This window comes from Bactrocera dorsalis, chromosome 4, assembly GCF_023373825.1.
Source record: "Bactrocera dorsalis isolate Fly_Bdor chromosome 4, ASM2337382v1, whole genome shotgun sequence".
In the NCBI taxonomy this organism is placed as follows: domain Eukaryota; kingdom Metazoa; phylum Arthropoda; class Insecta; order Diptera; family Tephritidae; genus Bactrocera; species Bactrocera dorsalis.
In genome coordinates, this window is record NC_064306.1 from 58,265,879 (window position 1) to 58,289,303 (window position 23,425).

The following is a 23,425-nucleotide window of genomic DNA, read 5'->3' on the forward strand; positions in this document are numbered from 1 at the left end:
GAAACCTTCCGTTAGTCACCGCATCTTTTCGTAGGATTTTTGGCATAATCGAGTTGCTGATGAGTGAGATTCGAGTTGAAAACCATTTCTCAACGTCGCACCTTCCCTGTGTTTGTGGACGGGCTGTATAGAGGCGGGCGGCCAAGTAGCTTGATGAGTTTTTTTATGCTGAAATTTGGTACTAAAGCCAACCATATTTCGGGCGCCTTTGAAGTCGATCAGCCTCAACCCATTTGGAGAGGTTTCGCCATGGAGGCTGAATTTTCCGACATTCGTACCAAAAGTGCGATCCGCTTGTTTCAAGGCCAACACCCGCTCGGAGCCTCTCTGGTGAACAAACTATACAACAACAATGAAGTGTGTTTTACGTAGGCAAACTATAAAATTAGACTTCAGCGATCCCTTTAACCGAATATGTCAGAGTGGCTCCGCTGAAACTTCCTCTCATTGACTCTCTCGACTGTAACTGCCCATACAGAAGCATGACTATACCCCATTTCAGTCCCCTTTGGTTGGTAATAGTATCGATAATTTTTTGTGACATAGTTTAGGTTAAGTTACTCTAGCAGGCTCGTGAGCTACGCATTGGCCAGTTTTAGTCCTCAGTTCATGAAAGATCGTCAACCTTTAGGATGCCAGCGCTTTACGAGAATTTCAATAAGTCCTGTGGCCTCACTATCAGTACCTTTCAGTGTCCATGATACCGTGTACTATGCACCCCAGTACCGCGGGGCATCGAAATGTTTTAAACGTAGCCATGCTAGTGCAAGACAATTGCATAAGAAATACTCTATTGTTTGCCTTGCTATTGACTTTACTTTACTGTAGTCATCTCGATCTGTCAGTGCCATTCTGCAGGGGTGTGCCGAAACGTGATGTAAGCTTGATGACGAAAGTTGAGCGACTTTATCGGTGTTCGGAATATGTGTGTTTGTTCGAAATCCGACTTCTTCTTGAAACAATGAGTTTTGAATCCATATGGAATATAATCGATATTATTATATGAACTAATTGGAGTGGAGATTATTTATGCGGTCGTAGTCTGGGTATTACGGGGTATATTAAGTTTTATACGAAGTTAGAGACCCTATAAGTCAGTGTGACGAGTTGAATATGTCTATATGTAAGAAAATCAGTCCAATCGGTTTTGAGGTGTTGATCGGAAATTTCGTACACGATATTTTAACTAATCATTCTTATCGAAAGATGAATGTTCTAAGTCCCACAAGGCCCATTCCTTGTATATTCTCATCTGCAATATATAAATACGATATGTTAAAACTTTTATTATTGAGAAAAAAATTATTTGCGATACACAATGAACAACCCTTTACATAACCCTCACTTACATATGTTTTAAATTTCATTATAATAAAGCACAGCGCCAGTGATTATGTTCACTAACCGAAAATCGCACATTTTATAAAAACCACAATGAAGTTATTATGAAGGGTTACAGACTTTCGCGATCTAAGCTGCGAATCTTGTTTATCAATAGCTTTAAATCACATAATTTTAAGCGCCCAGCTTTTTACCACGCCACCAACCAGAACTTATCGCACCGCTCAAGCACTTTATTAAAATCATAACATACTTTGTGGCGCTTTTTAGCCACGCATTTGTCGCTTAGCTCACCTGCAGCGCTTGCGTGCTTGTTTTGCAAATAAATTTAATTATAATCTCAGGTAATTGCAGCGGATTAAGCGAATCGCTGTAACAAATGAGCGGCTAATGGTGGAAAGAGTAGCGAAAAGTTGTATCACATGTGAGTATGTGTGTGTTTGTGTGTAGTTTTTTACCTACACTACTGTAACCAAAAACACACATAAACACATTGTGAAAATTACCGTTGTATGTAAATCCCGTTTTGTAAATAAATTATATGCGAACTTTTGCGTAATTTTTTGAAAGCTTTCCATAAAAAGCGCATCAACACGGGAGTTATGCACTTCGTATTTACCAGCACGAAGCGGATATTAGCGATGTAAAAATAAACGCTTGGCTTAATAATTCAAAAATTGTATGTGTGCGTGGTAACCCTGTAGGGAAACTGCATACAAGTTGGGGAAAATACTAGTTTGGAACTAGTACTTTGAATTACTAAAGCCGGACTAGTTACAAAAGCATCAGTTTTATAAAAATTTCTGGATTCACATTGGCTTGGACCACTTTCTTGTTGCAGCGAAGATTCGCACCCACCTCTATTAAGAAAACAAGCATGTCAACAAACACAAGGAAGGTTCGATGTCTAGAAGTTGCAAACAATCTTTCTACTCTTTCTTTTTGCCTTGTGCTCTTGCTCTCTGAGAGCACTCAGAAGCGATTCGGTAAAAAGGAACTGTGGAATTTCAAGTTCCTTACGTACAAGTCCAAAAGAAAGTATTGGTTTTCGGAAAAGGGAAACAGCTGGTACGATGAGATGTACCGTGTCACAGAAGATAGAAAACAGGGATGGGATAGATACCGAAAGTTGAAAAAGGAAGCGAGATTTGAAGACAAAAGAAGAGAGAGGCCGAATGGCGTAAGTAAGAAGAGCTTGACAAGTTGGCCGACAGAGGTAATGGCTGAAAATTCTACAATAAGATGCGTCGACTAACAGAAGGTTTCAAGACCAGAGCATACTTTTGTAGAACTCCCAGAGGAGATCTAGTGACTGATGCCCAGAGCAAACTAAATTTATGGTTAACAGGACTTAAAAAAAAACGGATCAAATGGTTTTTTCGACAAAATCAAATTATTTTATTTAAAATAGTCTCCTGTTGCTTCAATGCAGCCTTTTGCACGGTCCAAAAGCATGTCGAATAAGTGTTTTAGCTCGTTGGGCGGTATGACCGCCAGTATGTCGGTGCAAGCCTTTTGAATGGCCTCTAGGTCTGCATAACCCTTTCTTTTCATGGACAAATGCATCTTTCCTAAAAGGAAAGATTTTCACGGTGCCATACAGGTAAATACGGGGAGTGGTTAGCGGTTAAAATGTGATTTTTGGTCAAATCACGGTTTCGATGGAATTTCCGGTGATCACGGAGTTTGATTGGCCCACATATTGATCTTCATTTATGTCCTCACGATCACTTTGAAAACGTTCAAAACACTCGTGCACTCTGCTACGGGATAGGCAATCATCGCCATTAACTTGTTTCATCAACTGAAACGTTTACGTAAGAGTTTTACTAATTTTAAAACAAAATTTAATGTTGGCTCTTTGTTCGAAGCTCATTTTCGCACCGATAACACAAACATACTGACACTTAATACGCAATAACTTGACTTCCAATATATGAAATGTCATGAAATTCTTACTGGACAATTGATAAAGATAGCATATTCTAACGCACCAGTTGTCATATAGATGGCGCCACCAGAGGGCGCTAGATTCAAAAAGTTCTGTTTACTTTGGAACACTCCTTGTAGTACTAGTTGTGAGAGAGTATATAACTAGTTGATTTTACTACACGGATACTAGTTGTTATATCGATATATGTACATACATATATATAAATTTACTGAAGTAATTCTCATTATTTTCCGAATAAATTTGGAGGCATAGTATATACATTGAAAAGTTTTTCATAATAAAATGCTTATTTTATCCAATATTCAAAAATTCAGTTAATTTATAGGAAGATATAAATAAGCGACATGCTTCATTTGAAACTTATTTATGACAAAAAAAAATCGAAATTTTTTAATATATTTTTGTTGCCTTCAAAGAAGAAGAGTCATCATACACAGTATGTTCAGTGTTAATTAATGCTGTAGATGAGGTTCAGAATAAAATATACATACGGCGCAGTAAGAAGAAAAAATCCATTTTTCCCAATATATGGCTTTAGTATGTGGCGTTAGAAAAATAACCGTAGTAACAAATCATCAACGTTAAAAATTTGCTCTAGCCTAAATCCTATTATTACATGAGAAGTCCTGAAATAATAATAAAAATACAGAAACTTCAAATCCAATTTTCGAAGATTTTCTTTTTCAAATATTGGTCGCAGCTACTCTCTGACGATCCATTTGTTGAGTACAATTTTCGATGACTTGTTCGAGCATTCCAAATGACAGGCGTGATGTTTCGCAGTTTTCGATGTTTTCGAAGGAAAAAAATAAGAAAAACGGCAAAAGCCGGTCGACCCTGAAACTATCTGCTCACCGAAGTATTCTCTCATATATCCATTGATTGGTGTGATTTGTGGGAGGTGGCACCGCCTTGTTGACAACCAAAGGTCGCCGAGATCACGAGCTACTATTTCAGGCATCAAATAGTCAATTACGTTCTCATCGGTCCATATTTCTTCAGAAAAGATACCGATGAGAACGTAATCGACTATTTGATGCCTGAAATTGCAGTTCGGGATCTCGCCCCACAAACCACACCAAATCGTTTTTTTTTTCAGGATGAAATGAATTGAGCCAGAAAAGGTCCTCATCGCTGAACAAAATTTGACTCGACAATGTCCAGTCTTCTTGTGAGCCCATAGAGCGAAGCGTTGTTGCTTCCGCAGGTCAGTTGGCTTCAGTTCTTGCAGAAGCTGTATTTTGTACGCTTTCTTTTTAAGATCTCGATGTAAAATGCGCCAGTCGTCCCATACATCAAGTCCGAGTTGTTGCGAACGGCGTCGAGTCGACTCTCCACGGTCTTCTTGTACACTTTGAGCTAAGGCTGCTATATTTTCTTCACTGCGTGCTGGACGTGGTTTTTTCGGTCGAATATTATCCAATAATGAATGCTGAGTCTCAAGGTGGGTGATGATGTTGCGGATAATATGCTCAGTATGCCGATTCTGTTGGGCAAAAGTTGAGTGAAGCGCGCGAAACACAGTCTTGAAGGAACGTGAATTTTCGTAATAAAGTTGAACGATTTGTAAACGTTGTTTAGGCATAAGTCTTTTCATGATGAAATACCAAACAATACTGAACAAAAATAGCGTGACAACTTGATATGACTCACGCGTGATCTGTGAAAAAAGGCTATTGAAAAAAGTACCTCTACTTGGATCACTCTTTACACTCTGCTAACTTAAAGCTTCAATTGGATGGGTTTGAAAAAAGCAATCGCCGAGAAGCGATCAGTTTTAGCCAATAGGGGAGGAATTGTGTTCCATCACGTCACGCACATCTATTGTGAGCCACCAGAAGCTCTAGGAGCTGGGTTGGGAGATTCTTATGTATGCATTTAATAGTCCGAATTTGATACCAAGTGATTACTGTCTGTTTCTGTCTATTGTGAATACTTTTTCTGTTAAAAAAATCGACTCTTGTGGCTATCGACTGTGCTTAGTCAATAGAAACGAGGTTTTCTATGAAATAGGCGTTATGAAGTTACCTCCAAAATGACAATTTATGGCTCGGAATCATCTAAGCATACAATATTCTTTTTATGCATACTAGATTTCAGTTTTAGATTGTTACTTTAATCCATAAAGCATGTCTAAAATGCTGGCATTATCTACCACTCCATGAGTACCATAAGTAATGCGCCAAATTTATTTATTAGATTTTGCTATAGCCACTAGTGCATTATATATTCATACATTACAGCCTTGCCACATAGTACTTTGATTAAATTAAATATCCCATTTAAAATATGCACATAATATTTACAGCAAATAAATACAAAACTATATAAACGCCAATTTTCGCTTTTAATTACCCGACATTAACATAACTATGTGCGTGTGTATGTATGTGTGTATGCTTGCATGTGGCTTTATATGTGTCCATGCATTTAGTGCATTGCGTAATTATGTATTTACTCGCCGTTGCACTCATTAAAAGTGCCATTTAATTGATGGGATTTAGGCTGGTAATTTTTAGGCACATTTGCATACTTAATTAAAGGCTAAAATATTCTTTAATTACCTTTGCTATAATAAAATATTTTGTTAACATAAACGCTGTTGGCGGCCGCTGTGTCCGTCCGCAACGGCCATAGCCTGTCAACCGGTGCAGGCGGTCAAGCAGTCAACGAGGCGTAAACAGAACGCGGCGAACATTACGTCAAAGTATTTAGCGGCAAAGTGAAATTGTGCGTGCATGTGTGAGCATATGAGAGAATGTGTGTGTTCTGAGTTTGTGTGCGTGAAGTGTTTGTGTGTGTGAAGTGTTTGTGTGTCTGTGTTAGTTGATGGCTGTGTGTTAGTTAGAACAGCTTGTGTTGGCGCAAAGTACTGCATGCTGCATAAAATACATGCGCGCTATAAAAAATATACACATACACATGCTTGCAACAGCGCATGTTGCATGCCGCATTTTATGGCACTAAAATTTTTAATTGCATTAATTTCATTTCATTAAAGCGTATCCGTGGTACGCCGCAAATACCCAATTTTGCCAATCAAAATGCAAACACGACACACACACACAAACACAGGCACATATGCATAAATACATACATACATACATATTTTATATACGTATATGAATAGGTGTAAAAGTACACTTACGCGCAGAAATGCATATTCATCGAACGAATATTTGATTGAGTAAATGTGGCTTAAGTATATCTATATACATTTATATGTATACACATTGTATGTACATACATACATATGTATATTAGGGTGGGTCAAAAAAATAATTTTTTTTTCGTTTGATAGTCTGAAAAATTAGTTGATAGACAACTATAAGAAAGACTATAATATAAATATATATTCACATATACATACATATATACATACATACATATATATTAGGGTGGGTGAAAAAAAACTTTTTTTTTCGTTTGATATTCTGAAAAATTGTTTGATAGACAATAAGAAAGACTATCCAGTATGATCTCTTAATTATAACGGGAAGGTTCTCCGCCTAACGGTTTTAAATTTTTTTTTCAAAAAATTATATTTTAACCGTTAATATCTTTTAAACGGCAAACCCTGCTTAGGAAGTTTTATGAACGAAATTTTCAGAATATCAAACGAAAAAATAATAATTTTTTTCGACCCACCCTAAATATGTACATATATTGTAATATATATGTATGTAACATATATATATATACATATATATATACACCACTGTATTTATATTTACTTCACCAATAACAAAAGAAAAATCATTGCAACAACAACAACAACGAAAAAAAAACTTAATTTCATTCGCACGCACGTGTACGTGCGCAATTAAATGTTGCATCAATTTTTAATTTAAAATAATAAAGTGGAAAGGTCTGGCAAATACAATAATTGGCGTATAAATTGTGGTTTTAATGAAAATGCAGGTAATGCTGGCACTCGCATGCGGCACCACCTGCGCACTGTTTGTGCAATAAACAAGCATAAATGCACACCACACACACACACACACTCAGGCGCACGCATACTTGCAGCGCTACGCACGTGCTGGCGGCGGTTGGCAGCCATAACCACATCTAATGCCACTTGCAACGTGCATAAAATGCATTTTTTGCCAACATGTTGTTAACATAATTTTTGTTTTTGTTAATTTTTTACACAATTCACACACATATACACATACAAATGCACTTTTGTATTTCCTGCGTTGTTTGGGCAAACATTTAATAAACAAGCCGCGTGCTCCCAACTGCACAGCAGCGGTAAACGGTCCCCTGTGTGTATTAGTGAAACCTAATAGTTGTAAAATATCGCGAAATTCGTGGAAAAAGTATATAATTTCATGCAACAACAATACTTTAAATAAATGCCCGTTTAAGTCTTAAATAAATAATTTTAACCAGTTTTTATAGAAATTCGTTTAATAGCATATTGAATTTCTGTTTCCACCAGCATATACTATATGCTAAGTATTTAAATATGTAAGTATGTAAGTTCCCATAAGTATTTATGGAATACTTAAAAAATCACACGCATGCCAATATATTTGGTTTGTCAATATCTTTCTTCCTCCTTTTTGAATTTCGCGGCTATGTATAAGGTGCTACAGAGCTCGTATCTGGCAATACTATACATCTTTGAAAGGTCTTGACAACTAACGGGTGATTTTTTTGAGGTTAGGATTTTCATGCATTAGTATTTGACAGATCACGTGGGATTTCAGACATGGTGTCAAAGAGAAAGATGCTCAGTATGCTTTGACATTTCATCATGAATAGACTTACTAACGAGCAACGCTTGCAAATCATTGAATTTTATTACCAAAATCAGTGTTCGGTTCGAAATGTGTTTCGCGCGCGTGTTTTGTTCAGCGATGAGGCTCATTTCTGGTTGAATGGCTACGTAAATAAGCAAAATTGCCGCATTTGGGGTGAAGAGCAACCAGAAGCCGTTCAAGAACTGCCCATGCATCCCGAAAAATGCACTGTTTGGTGTGGTTTGTACGCTGGTGGAATCATTGGACCGTATTTTTTCAAAGATGCTGTTGGACGCAACGTTACGGTGAATGGCGATCGCTATCGTTCGATGCTAACAAACTTTTTGTTGCCAAAAATGGAAGAACTGAACTTGGTTGACATGTGGTTTCAACAAGATGGCGCTACATGCCACACAGCTCGCGATTCTATGGCCATTTTGAGGGAAAACTTCGGACAACAATTCATCTCAAGAAATGGACCCGTAAGTTGGCCACCAAGATCATGCGATTTAACGCCTTTAGACTATTTTTTGTGGGGCTACGTCAAGTCTAAAGTCTACAGAAATAAGCCAGCAACTATTCCAGCTTTGGAAGACAACATTTCCGAAGAAATTCGGGCTATTCCGGCCGAAATGCTCGAAAAAGTTGCCCAAAATTGGACTTTCCGAATGGACCACCTAAGACGCAGCCGCGGTCAACATTTAAATGAAATTATCTTCAAAAAGTAAATGTCATGAACCAATCTAACGTTTCAAATAAAGAACCGATGAGATTTTGCAAATTTTATGCGTTTTTTTTTAAAAAAAAGTTATCAAGCTCTTAAAAAATCACCCTTTACAACATATTCATATATTGCGTTCAATAGTTATAGACGTGTAAAAATGGAGTTCACTAATCCGCTAGAGAAACGTTCCGTGAGATTAATGGTGTTTTGGCGGATGATACTTTATCACTTTGAACTGCGAAGGAAAGGTTTCGACGATTCAGACCGGGTGAAAACGATACCATAGATAATCCAGCCGGCGGAAGACCTGAGACGACGAATACCGTTCAACTCATGAAAAGCATCGAGTTATACCTGCATATGGCTTCTCGTGACATCGCCCAGAAAATGTGAGTTAATTACCAAACCATTTTAAACCATCCGCAGAAGGCTGTATACACAAAAAAGCTTGATGTTTGGGTGCCTCATGTTTTGCCGGAAAAAAAACCGTCTGGACCGAATCAACGCCTGGGATATGCTGCTGAAACGGTACGAAGTCGACCTATTTTTGAAGCGGATGGTGATTGGCGACGAAAAATGGATCGCATACGACAATATCTAGGGAAAACGGTCGTGGTCGAAGGCCGGTGAGTCATCCCAAACAGACGCTTAATTGCGATCAACTGAAACGCTTGAAGCAGGCGATCGACCAGAAGCGTCCAGAATTGGCCAACAGGAAGCGAGTAGTGTTCCACCAAGACAACACCAGACCACACACTTCCTTGATGACTCGTCAAAAGCTATGGGAGCTCTGATGGTAGGTTTTATCGCAACCACCATATAGCCTGGACATAGCGCCAAGTGATTACCGCATATTCCTGTCCATGGCGAACGCTCTTGTTGGTGTAAAGTTGAACTCAAAAGAGGCTTGTGAAAAGTGGCTCTCCGAGTCCTTCGAAAATAAGGAGGGTGATTTTACGAGGGGTGTATTATGAAGTTACCGTCTAGATGGATACAGATTATGGAATGAAACAGCCGTTATTTGAACTAAATCTGATCACTGTAACACTCTTTATAAAGCATTGAATAAAGAGCAAAAAAGCGGATTTGGCAACCTATGTAATATACATATGTACTAAGCTCAGAAAAACTACCTGGAGGCTACACACAAAAACTCCTCACGTCTTGGAAACTAGGTCTCTGTTATCAGCAATAAAATTAAAAAAGTGACGGACTTTGTATATCTCAGAACTAGTATATATTCTACCACAAATCTTAGCCTGGAGATCAAGCGTAGAATACCTCCTGCCGATGGGTATCATTTTGGGATCGGTTGGAAATTGAGCAACAGATGCCTCTCTCAATCAATAAAAATTGCGCTCTACAAGTCTCTTCTCACTCCTATCCGCAGCGCAAAAACGGGGACGATGACGAACCGAAATGAGAAAGCACTTAGAGTATTCGAGAGAACTATTCTCTGTATGGTCTTTGGGATCGTCTGCATTAGCGATATACATACATATGTATATCAAAAAAATGGAACAACGAGCTGTATGAGCTCAACGATGACATGAATATAGTTAAACGCATAAAAATCCAGCAAATGCCCTGATTAAACTTTGTCGTTCGCATGGAAGATGATACTTCAGCGAAAAGCATGTTCAATTCAAAACCAAATGAACCAAATCTAATGTCTCACTGTGTGTTTTATAAACAGCGTTAAGTGTAAAATATAAGTGGTAATAGTGTCAAATAGGTTAAATTTACGTGACTATTTGTAGGTATTTATTACATTTTTAGAACAATAAAAAACCAAAACAAAAAATTTAAATAACTCTAAATACGAGCATTATATTAAATATATATATATATATACATATGTATGTATTAAACTAAAAAAATTCTAAATGTGTGTATTAGGTTGAACAAGTCAAATTTGAAATTATTTTGATGTGATTTATACAATTGAATAGTAAGAACTTTTGGAGCACTTTTATCCACCTTGCTGTTGAAAGTTTATACAGTACGCCATGTCGTATGAGTAACACAGAAATCACTAGTATGAATGCTTAAGTCATTTGATGTATATCTTTAACTGCATATAACTTTTAAAGGAATAATTTTATGGGGAAAGTCGAAAAACCAGATTTCAAGCTTTTTTTTCAAATTTTAGAAATTTTAAATTTAAATATTTAATAAATAAAAAAATTTCCTTCAAACTACAGACAAGAATATAAAATACTAATAATCATAAATATTTTCCTTCTTACATCTAGTTTCGCCAGGAAGAAGAAGTCCATTTCTAACTACAAAGGCTGCTTCATAAATGGTAAGTGTTATGAATTTTCTTTTTTATTTCCTACACCAACGGTTATCTCCCAAATTTACCGCTAAGCAGTTAAAAGGTTACATAAAAAAGTGGCAACATTATATTTTTTTGACTAATGTGTAAAGTAACCGCATAACCATTTCTAAACGCAACGAAGCCACATTAGCGACTCACTGCTTCACCGCACAATAGAAATCATTTATGAAACTGCAAAAGAGAAAACTTTCTTTGAGTTAAGTGCGAGCGCATTGCAAACTTAAACATGATAGCGCAAGACAAAGTGAATGGGCGGGGAAAAATAAAAAAACTTGAAGAATCATGAGCGCACAACGCCGAGAAAAATGAAACAAAAAAACCCTCTGAACACTTGAAGTATAAAAAACTGAGACGTCAGCAGCTGCAGTGCAATAATTTTCAAGCCGCTAACCGTCGCATAAATGTATAGCGTCACATGAAGATAAACAATCAACAGCAACAACATTATTAGCGCGATTTAACCGCTGAGTCCTCATGCCAACCACACACATACATGTGTATATATGCATATGGTATACTGACTAATATAGATGTGCTCTTTTCTTTTGAGCGCTCATATGGAAAACATGCAACATGCTCAGAATCGCATCATAATCCTGTAGTGTAGGCGTGTGATCATTAGACGCTGTAGTGGAAGCAACTAGTTCGGAGCTAAGTTACTTCTAGTTCTGCAGTGGAAACAGTAAGCATGTCGATAGAAATCCTGATTTCTCATTTTAAGATTTTTTACATTGGGACTTAAATTTATTTGAATTCACTTTCGGACCAGTTCAAATTTAGGTCCTGAAATCTAGTTGAAGCTACTGACTTAATACCGCAATTTAGTCTCAAATGTACAAATCGCACTATATGGTGGATGTTATATCTGTATATATCCATACTTGAATGCATGTATGAACATGTGTGTGTGCGTGTATGAACTTCTTGCGATGCGCTCAAAAGTAGTTTTGAGTAAGTAGTTAGTTTTTATATAAGTTCTTTGCTTGTTCTCGATGTTTCAAAGAAAAAATATAAAATGGAAAAAGTAGCAAAAATATATGCGGCAATAATCTGTTGCAGCAAAATCCAGCGAATTTCTTAAGATAACTCCGGCAAGCAATTGTAGTATTGTATTTGCCTCAAACTTTCGCTGTTGCTAGATTCTTCACATTATATTTTACCTGAAAGCACTTCTACGGCACTATCTTGCCACGCAACTACAATGCGGCCTGCAATTGCAACAAATTTGCGCGACAAAACTTCTGCCGGCGCTGTAGAATTATGACAAACAAATTGTTGCCAACTACTAATAATGGCGTTGCCACGGTTCTTACGCATTTGCCGCTTCTTGCGGCAACACAATCTTGCGTTTGCACCTCGATAAGTGCTGGTGGTGGCGCTGCAGCTGCGGTGGCGCACCTGCATTCATGCAGATATTGCACTGTCAACGTGCTGAATTTTTGCGGCGTCGGCAAGAGATATTTGAGAGTTGGCATAAGTTTATGCGGCGATGAATGAGCAAATATGCCAACTGAAAGTGAGTTAGTGTCGAGGAAAGAGCATAAGTTGGGTGACCCACATATTTATGAATTTCTAAATGTGTTTATTTATTAATTTGATTGCTCATTTATTTCTGTATTTACCTTTTTAACTTTATCTTATTTAAATTTGAAAATAGACTCAGAAAATTAAATTAAAGGAACTGTGTAATTATTAAGCTAATTACGAGGTATGATAATTAAGTAATGAGACTGATTCCATAAAAACCGTATATTTGAAACTTATTCTACAACTCTGCCATCCCCTTCAAAGTAGTCCCTTTGGGCAGCTATACAGCGATTCCAGCGCGTTTTCCATGCTTCGTAACATTTCTGGAACGCTTCGACTGAGATGTCTGCGAGTACCTTGTCACGGCCGCCTGGATGTCCGTAATCGACTCAAAATGGGTCCTCTTGACCACCGATTTTGTTTTAGGAAACAAAAAAAACTCACAGGGTGACATGTCGGGTGAATAAGGCGGCTGTTGCAACACGGCGATCCCTTTAGAGGCCAATTACTGGGACACGCTGAGGGCAGTGTGGCACGGCGCGTTGTCGTGATGAAGGATCCAGTTACAAGCGATGTCTGAGCGCACTCTGTTGACTCGTTTTCGCAATCTTTCGAGTACTTGGCAATAGTAGACTTGATTCACAGTTTTCCCCGGTGGAACGAATTCTTTGTGGACGATTCCACAAGAGGCAATAATCATCGTTTTTACCTTCGACTTGCTCATGCGAGCTTTTTTCGGGCGGGGGGCGCGCGGAGACACTGTGAGCTTTGGCGTTTGGTTTCCGGGTTTAAGAGCACTATCACCATATACTCCTACAATTTTAGCGTACGTTTCCGAAGCTGTTTCGCCCAATCTGGCGCATTCCATTTTCGTGACGAGCACTACAAACACATGTCTACTCAACTTGACGCAGCGGGCGAACTAAACAAGCTAAATTTGCAGTTTCTTAGATTGGTATTGTCACATATGGTAGTTAGAGTTAGATCCTCCATAAGGGGTTTCAAGAAAACCCCAAAAAATGTCTAATAATTAACCGAAAAAATATTTTTAATTTTTAACATTCTTTTATTTATATTCTCTTTTACAGCATTAGAACTTTTTTTGTATTTTTTAGTTCACCCCAAATCTCGTATACTCCCAAATCTCCAAATTCACATTAACTAAGATACGTTGAGTCATGCTCATCTCACCACAGCAGCTATTCACCACACTCATGCAACATACATACAATATTTTAGTCCAAACAGCTGTTCCATAAGGAATAGGCAAAATATTTGCATGAGCAAATCAAAATACAAATATTTGCCTAATTATTTATTTATGCATTAGGTCCCTGAACCCAGCACACACTCTGCGAGTATATGCGAACATATCTGCACGGCGCACACAGCCAGCCACATTGGCCATGACCGTCGTTCAATATTTGCCCATTTACACTTAATTTATTATAGCCCATGGCTTTCTCATCCATAAATTGCATATCCATTTCACTGTTTTGAAAACAAAATCCAATTGCAACATATTCGATTGCAATGGTCCTTCTATTTGCATATCAATTTGAAGGATAAGCTATCAGTGTATTTGTATGTGTGCGTGTGTTTACTTTATATAGTGTGATTTTTTAAGATCTTGATAAAAAAACGCATAAAATTTGCAAAATCTCATCGGTTCTTTATTTGAAACGTTAGATTGGTTCATGACATTTACTTTTTGAAGATAATTTCATTTAAATGTTGACCGCGGCTGCGTCTTAGGTGGTCCATTCGGAAAGTCCAATTTTGGGCAACTTTTTCGAGCATTTCGGCCGGAATAGCCCGAATTTCTTCGGAAATGTTGTCTTCCAAAGCTGGAATAGTTGCTGGCTTATTTCTGTAGATTTTAGACTTGACGTAGCCCCACAAAAATAGTCTAAAGGCGTTAAATCGCATGATCTTGGTGGCCAACTTACGGGTCCATTTCTTGAGATGAATTGTTGTCCGAAGTTTTCCCTCAAAATGGCCATAGAATCGCGAGCTGTGTGGCATGTAGCGCCATCTTGTTGAAACCACATGTCAACCAAGTTCAGTTCTTCCATTTTTGGCAACAAAAAGTTTGTTAGCATCGAACGATAGCGATCGCCATTCACCGTAACGTTGCGTCCAACAGCATCTTTGAAAAAATACGGTCCAATGATTCCACCAGCGTACAAACCACACCAAACAGTGCATTTTTCGGGATGCATGGGCAGTTCTCGAACGGCTTCTGGTTGCTCTTCACCCCAAATGCGGCAATTTTGCTTATTTACGTAGCCATTCAACCAGAAATGAGCCTCATCGCTGAACAAAATTAAAGCGCGAAACACATTTCGAACCGAACACTGATTTTGGTAATAAAATTCAATGATTTGCAAGCGTTGCTCGTTAGTAAGTCTATTCATGATGAAATGTCAAAGCATACTGAGCATCTTTCTCTTTGACACCATGTCTGAAATCCCACGTGATCTGTCAAATACTAATGCATGAAAATCCTAACCTCAAAAAAATCACCCGTTATTTTCTTCAAATTCGTAAGCAAACAACTTATTATAGTTAATCTGCATAAATAAGTAGCCCAAATGGATGAGTGGCGGCAAAATTTGGATGAAGAGTATATACATACATACATATGTATGTATATGTGTGGGTATATGTACTTATATATGGGTATATGTGCATGTATGTGTGTTTTTAAATGTGTTTGTGCGCACTTGTAGGAAAGTAGTTGTCTATTTGTAGGCTAAGCAAGTGCTTGGCTTAGTTTGTGCATTGCTTATTAGTTGGCGTATTTTGAACTCTAGACATTTCACCGGAAATATACAGGGTGCTGCAATTAGAGCATTTTGAGATTTGAATTACAAAAATCATTATTTTTTTAATCTTTATTATAAAAATATACTTTGTAAATTAATTAAACGGGAGAAGTGAAATTATACAGGGTGCTGCATTTAGAGCATTTTCAAATTTTTAATAAAAAAAAATCAGTATAATTTTGGTCTTCATTGTAGGGATATGGTTTGTAAATTATTTTATCGGGAAAAGAACAATTATACAGGGTGTTGCAATTAGAGCATTTTGAAATTTGGATAAATAAAATTTGTCTCATTTTGGTCCTCATTATAAAAATATAGTTCGCTAATTATTTATTTAAATGGTTGAAGTGAAATTATACAGGGTGCTGCATTTAGAGCATTTTGAAACTTGGATTAAAATTTTTTTTTAACATAACTTAAGTCTTTGATGTTGAAAAATGTTTTGCAAATTATTTTATCAAGAGAAATATCTTCCTCTTTTAAGGAGTTAAGCCAGTCTAGAGTTATGAAAAACAGCGCGAGTTTAATATTTATTCGGGGAACAAGAAAAAAGGAATCGAATTTCTTACTTTCATATTGATTAATAACAAAACCTATGTATATAATATTAAAATTACAAAAAGGCGGTAATTTTTCGAAATCATCTCTCTCAAGAAGGCCTCAACGGATGACGGTGTTTCTTGGCTTTCGCGCTATCTGAAACAAGTGGTAAACGGAGTTTTAATCTAAATATAATTTTCTATGAATGTACGTAGGTCTTAGAATTTCCGCGAAATCTTGATCTTGTAAATAGATAGATAGAAAAAATAATTGAGGTTAGCGCTGCGAACTATTGTCTGTTCTGCCTTCGCTTATATCACTTATGGTCACAAAGATCCACCGCTTTGAACCATTCCGAAAGCTTGCTGGGCGCATCTTCGGTGATGTCAGCCCTGTCCACATAGATGGATCCTAGATAGATCTCCTTGAGCTTACTTCAACAAATTTATCAGAAATCTATCCCGAATCAGGTGTTCTGGAGTTTCCTGTTCCATGTCGCAAAACCGTCAGGTTGCGCAGGAGACTAGGCTCATGTTGGACAAGGGTTTCTTGAGCCTGCAGTGCCCAGGAGTAGTTTGGTGTGGCACACTTCTGTTGCCTGCTGCCAGTGAGGTTCTCTTTCCACTCCCTGCTTCGTGCGGAGCAATTCCTTTATGGTGTGGAACCCCAGCGCAATGCATAGTTCTAGTCCTATCATCCTATAAATGCCGCAGAGCGTCGTCGGCCAGCTCATTGTCGGCTACCCCGGCCCCTAGATCAGGTATACATGGTTGCAAACTGACAGACGGGTCGGCCTTCCTATATACTCTTCCAGTAATAGCGATTTGACCTCATAAGCTGAGATCGCTTGTCTAACGCTGACTTGCGATAGTTGCGATGGTTATGGTTTCTGATGGAAGTTTTGAGTTGAAGTAAGTCGCGGGTGGAATCACTCCACTCCGTCTTACTGTGAAGAGTAACTCTAAACTTCTTTGTGAAGAATGATGAGCTGAGTCGATTTAGCCATGCCGGTCCATTCGTATATACATATATATAGTATGTAAACTAGACCTACAGTTTTTCGCTCTAAAACTGTGCATCTATCTTTTCCTCACCAAAAATCTGCTTATTTTTCGGAATGGTCGATAGCAAACCACTATCGAGAACAAGTGCTTGCATGTCTTCCACTCAATCCTGTAATCCTTTGAACATTCCCAGGCTATTCTAATTTTCAGAAGTGTGTTTTCCGTTAAAGCCCTCCAATAGGGTAACCCTTTATTCAAACATAAATATGTGCAAGTTATCTATATATGAGTAAGTATTTTTCAAATCGTCCTTCAACCAAAATCTGACGGCATATAAAAAGGCCACATTGATTGAGTTAATCCTTAACAAATTTTCAGATGAAATGTTTCATTTTCCGAAATCCTTTGGTGAAGCGCAGTGATTGCATTCCACACACGCAAACAACACCACTCCACCAACAAGTAAAAGGTCTTACTGCCAAGCCCTTCCACTCCATTTAAGTACGCAGCGCACGCAGTTGTTACCATGACCCCACAATAGACTTCGCTTTCCTTCTCTCTCTCCTTCTTTGGAGACTACCTCCATGTGTGAGTGCGAGTGAGGTGTGCTTTTGGGCGTATATGCCTGGCTGTTGATGTTGTTGTGCGAAATAGTATAGTTTTCCATTTCAGCCTTTCGCTGAATATCATTTAAATGTAAATATAAAGTTTAACAAATAAATATGCTCATATAGATGCAGATTTGCTCTCAACTTGTGCGTTGTCTCGCATTATCATTCAACTTCGCTCCTGCGTAGCCTTCAACTACATTGAATATGTGCGTGTGTTTATGTATTTTGTTTTCTGTTTTTGTTTTTGTAAGTTTCGTATTTGTATCTTTTTTGTATGCAACTTGCGGCTGAGCCGAGATTAAAATACAAAAGTGGCAAATGGCATTGAAAACGAAGCTGAGAGCGCGATACGCATGCAATGATTGTGTTATGGATTTTATAGGGTGGCCAGATAAAAGTAATACGAAATGTTTAAGAACGATAAGAAACCTGTAGGAATAATAGTAATCGTTTTGTAACACTCTTCAAGGGAGACTTATGAGTTATTGGTACCTTCGTAGTAACGATTGTAGCCAACGCTTTTTTCTATTATTTTTATTATGAACTTCTAGAACGGCAGTGAATGTATTTCTTTTTTTATTAAAAGCGAGTAGATCGTAAGATCGTTATATGTATATTTTCCAAATTATGGTCTCTAGGTATTCATATTTCTACATGTTGTCGCACCACGCATTATAGTTAACCTAGTAATTTCTTATTCCACTAGATCAATACATCTTGGTAGATTTAAAATTATATTTATCAAAATGATTGGAATGATGGTGCTATGTTTCGAACCTTCTTTGGGTTTGCTGACCATTTTCTGCTGCCCAGAGGTGAGTGCGTATCTTCGCTGCAACAAGATAGTGGTTCGAGTCCATGCTAGGATCTCAGAGAGTAGCACATCTAAAACATTGAAGACGTGTTTTCCGTCAATCACAACATGATCGGTTCGGAGACAGCCAGGTAACTTGATGAATTTTCCTATACAGGAATCTAGTATTATTGATAACCATATTTCGGACCCCGACGGTGGCGTGTCCAGCTCTGATAGGAGCGCTCAGAAAAGGCATCTTTAGTCACATCGTTCTTCTCTTCCATCGAGGTGTGAGCGTAAATCAGCGATATGTTGTAGAAGTTCGCTTTGATACGTATTCAGCTGGTGAATGCCAGTACTCGGCAACTGGGTTTCTTTCCCCACGAATCCCACACCGACCTTGTCCCGTTTATCGCATTTCTTCGACGGCAGTGATGTCAGCCTTTATCCTTACGAGGTCATCAACCAGCTGGTCAGCGGCCCCTTCCTAATTAAGGGACCGGAAATTCCAGGTGCATGTTTGTCATGGTCATCATCAAAAGGGATGTGTCTCATCCAAGACTTGTTTAATCCTTTCATTGAATGTGTGTTTTTATGTGGCGGGTCCCAAATTCAGCGCTAAAACCTGGGTAGGGATGATTCGCTTTCTCACTTTAGCTCGCCTTCAAATGGATGTGTTTTGGCTACCCAGACGATACTTGTTCTAAGACCGGAAGCAGTGAGCTGCTTGAGCCATATGTAACAGAATCGTTTCTGGCCACTACCAAGTGAATGGCGCTCAGAGAACTTTCCTCACTTGCGTGAACTTCCACGCATGACTCTATCCTCATCTTTTGTACAGAATAAGCCTTTCAACGATTATTAATTAAGTTAGGTTGTGTTCTATGGGGCTCAAGCCTGCGAAGGTCAAGACGGGTTCCACTTGAACAGCCAGGAATGCCAGTTCTTTGTGAGACTAAGGAATCCTAAATAGGGTTCAGAAACATGACAACTTTTAAGCAGTACTTTGGTGAAGGATTTCCGAAAATAGAGACTCATCTTTTCCTGTAAATTTCTGTCATTTTGGGAAAGTTTAAAAATAAGTATTTTTAGATTGTTATACCTCTAAGAGAGTTTCCCACTAATTTTATATTAATTTGACTGGACGGTTTTGTTTTTATAATTGCTATAAGACATAAACTTGCGAAGAGTATTTTAGCTTCGATGCAGCCAAAATTAATGATTTTGAATTTTTTTTGTGTTTAGAAAAATTCTTGCCTTCCAGTTGACCTAAATTTATGCATATTTTCTATTGCCTAAGATTTTTTTTTGTTTTTCTTTAGAAAATTCAGTTTGCTTTCGCTCACACATAATTACCCATTCAAGTGTTGATATCATGTGGCATACCGCTGGCCATCTATTATGCAGCTTTATACAAGTTTGTATTTATTTATCTCGCCTTATCTGCTCAATGCTCTCTACCCTTAGGGTGGCTTGCGCAAACCGCTCACGTGCCAAAATAACTGTATGCGCAAGCAATATGCGATTGTTCAGCATACAAACCGGCTTCCAGGCTTAAGCTTCCAATATTTCACGCACACAATAGTTTTTGTTGTTGCAACCTTATCTTTACATTTCTTTGTTTTATCATATTTTTTTGTTTGTTTTTTGATGCAACTCTTAAACTTTCGCAATCCGCACGCGTGCCGAGGACCAAGTTTCCTTTGGCATTCCGGTGTGTGTGTTCATAAGTGTAAATTAGTGAACGGAGGTAGTGAGCCGTTTTTTTGTATTTTTATATGTGCGCCTGATATCTTATTGTTGCGTTACATGGTTGGCATGTCGATGCGCTGCATACACGCATACAGCCAAAGGCAGTCGCACACATTGACATACATGCTCAATAGGACAATGCAATACTCATACGCCATGGCGTTTCCATTACTTCCTTTTTCGCCCTTTAAATCTGTGCGCTTATATTCATTTGTATGCATTTGTGTGCATGCATGTGTGTTAGTGCGCAATGTTGATGTGCTGCAATGAGTTGAGATGAATTGCTGTGAGCGCATGTTTTGAATTTTACAGATTTTCACACTTTTCCTTTCCTTCACGCTGCGCTCACACCACTTCCATTAGCAAGGCGAGGCACGTGTTTTACGTTGCTTATTTTAGATTTTAGATTTTAGTTTGCCTTTGCATTTGATTTTGATTTGTACACTCGACATTCTTCGATGCATGCCAGTAAACATTTTTGTGCTTTGTTTTTTGTTTTTTGCGCCAACTTTTTGCTGCGATGTTTTCGCACTTTATTTGCTGCGTTTTTGTTGGATTGCATGCGCAGAGGTTTCGTCATTATGCGCTTGCAGGTCCGAAAGGATCATACCAGTATGTGTGTATTTATATGAGCGGGTGCTATGTCTGAAACATAGCTATCGGAGAAGTAACTATTAGTTATTTCTGTTTGCTCTGGAATAGTCACTTGAATGAAAATATTCTATACATATGAGTAAATTAGTCTCTCTGAAATCTATGGGATCCGACAAACTTTCCATATACTTGAACCTGAGGATCAGTCATTCGCGAAGTCGATTGGAAGAAGTCCTTAGAATTATCAATATAACATTCGTATCTGTCTGGCGTTTCAATAGAATACTTATTTCTTATTAACCAAAACATTAGCCGAAATATTTACCAAAGAGTGTTGCGTCGATCAATAAAATATGTTGAGATTCTCTGCTATTTATCGGATGCCAACACCGCGATTTTAAGCAGTGTTTCCGGCTATATTTATCATTTGCATCCTGTCGGTTTTAATGAAAATTCGGAAGTTTGAACCTATCTGACAGGCTGAATAGTATGCTTTCTTTGAGAGAACTTCTCTAGAAATTAAACACTTATGTGTTGTGGTGTGTAGAAGTAAGTTCTGTAACATTCATAGTAAATTGGGTGTCATAGTTCAAAAGAAACGATTTTAAATTGCACGATCTGCTCTCCGAATTCCTTTGGAATACAGGTATACCATATTCTCCGGTTTTGGCTACAACGACTCTCTTAACCTCAGACCTCAAAAGATCGCTGGAATCAAGTTAGCGAAACTTGTTAGTTAGGGAAATTTCTGAGACGAGATCGAATCTTGATGGATTAGGTTAGGTCGTAGAGTTGAGCCTCGGAACAAAAGTAATACAAGATCTCAATTGGATAGCTATGGCGCCTCTTCCTTTGTGATTTTCTTAGATGTGCAATATCAGCGCAAGTATCTTGAGCTTACCACCAGCTTGTTAAAGCGACAAATATTAATCTTAGCCACTTCATTAGGTTCGAGATGTTTCAACCTCACTCTGGTAAAAGCTAAACAGTTGAAAACGAAAGTGCCTTGATGAATCCACCCCATCATCCTCTATATGCAGCTTTGATAAATAGCATCTGACAAGGATCCAAAATCCAAAACTAGACCAAGCGAACAGCTTGGTACCGAGTAGTTCCTAATTCGAGAAAATTGGTGAAAAAGGTGCATTCCCTACCTCGCATACTGGTTTTGTACTTTTTGATGATTTCGATGTAGCCGGACAACTCAACAAATCGGATACCAAAGTTGATGCGTCTGTCAGACCTAACAAACCCTCCTTGACTAGTCCTAAGCGCATTTAGAGCGAGTGGTTAAAGCTATTATTAATGAATAGTTTCTAGCTTTGCCAGTTTATGTTCAGAAACTTGAAATTTACCAATTTAAAATTTAATATTCCTAAGTGTAAATCTTCAACTAACAAAATATTTATTATTAAAATTAATACTAGCAAACACAAAAACGTTGCACAAGTTCATTTTTAAGTACATATTTAAGACATTAAACATATGATTAAACATTAACTACCGAACACAAACTACCACAAACAGCCGAGCCAAATATAGTAGCATCTGCATAGCTTTCTATCAAACTGTACTCACACACATAAGCACACATTTGTATTTGTGTTAGTATGCAAATTCATTTCAGTTTGCGAATTTGTGTTTGCGCTGGATATTAGCGTAAAAAATTCAGTTGGAGCCGCGCATGGTTGATTGAGCAATGTTTCATGTCGCCTGACATTCAGCCTTGCAAACACACACACATACATATGCGTTTTCATGCATATAGCTGACCCAATGGCCGATGGTGCATTTCACATGGATGCACTGCGGCGTATATCCTGCCTGGGCACACAAAAACAACAACACTTATGCAAATAATCCATCAAACAGCAGCGCAGCCTAATGCCAGCGAACGGGCAAATGATAAATTACTAAGCTCGCGCCAAAAGTGGTCTACGGCAGTGCGAGTAATTATGCAGAAATGAGTTGGTAAATGGCGGCCACGCGTATATGCTTCTGGGCTGATCGATAACTATATTCAATTTTAGATAGTCTGCACTGTGTTTAACTTTCGGCGATTGTTATACGCTTGCAACATGTTGCTACAGAATATACTTGCATAACCCTAACGGGTATTTTTATCATCTAAAAATAATTTAGTTAGATATGAAGTTATAAAGCGTGATCCGTTTCGAGGTTCCCTTTTTTTTAAAGAAAAAATACAGACACCTCAAAATCTATGAGTAATGTTTACTATCATTTGAAAGAACATTTTGCGGCATTTATAGTATTTCTTGTAGATAATTCTTTCAAATGTTGGCCGAGGCTACGTCTCAGATGGTTCATCCGTTGAGTCCAGCATTCCATAACTCGTTCGACCATTTCGACTGGTAGCTCGTGAATGACATGCATGATGCTTTGTTTCAAGGCCACAATCGAGGTGGGATTGTCCGCGTAGACTTTAGACTTTACACATTCTTACAGGAAAAAGTCTGACGGTATGACTTCACACGATTTTGTACCCGAAATAATTTGATTGATGCGATGTGTGGGAAGTGGCGCCATCTTGTTGAAATCGAGCGATCACGAGCTTTATCAAATGGACGGTTACGTTCTCACTGGCATGAAATATGAACCAATGATTCCAAAGACCCACAAATCACACCAAACCGTTGTT

The 23,425-nt window shown here is 38.1% G+C and overlaps 1 protein-coding gene across 1 annotated transcript in view; it reads left to right on the forward strand.

Moving 5' to 3' along the window:
• Positions 1-23,425, forward strand: part of LOC109579497 (SCAN domain-containing protein 3) — a 107,031-nt gene that overhangs the window by 23,318 nt on the left and 60,288 nt on the right. Inside the window, exon 3 of the mRNA XM_019990046.3 lies at positions 11,026-11,078. The gene's annotated coding sequence lies outside the window, so the exon portion shown is untranslated. The remainder of the gene's footprint in view (positions 1-11,025; positions 11,079-23,425) is intronic.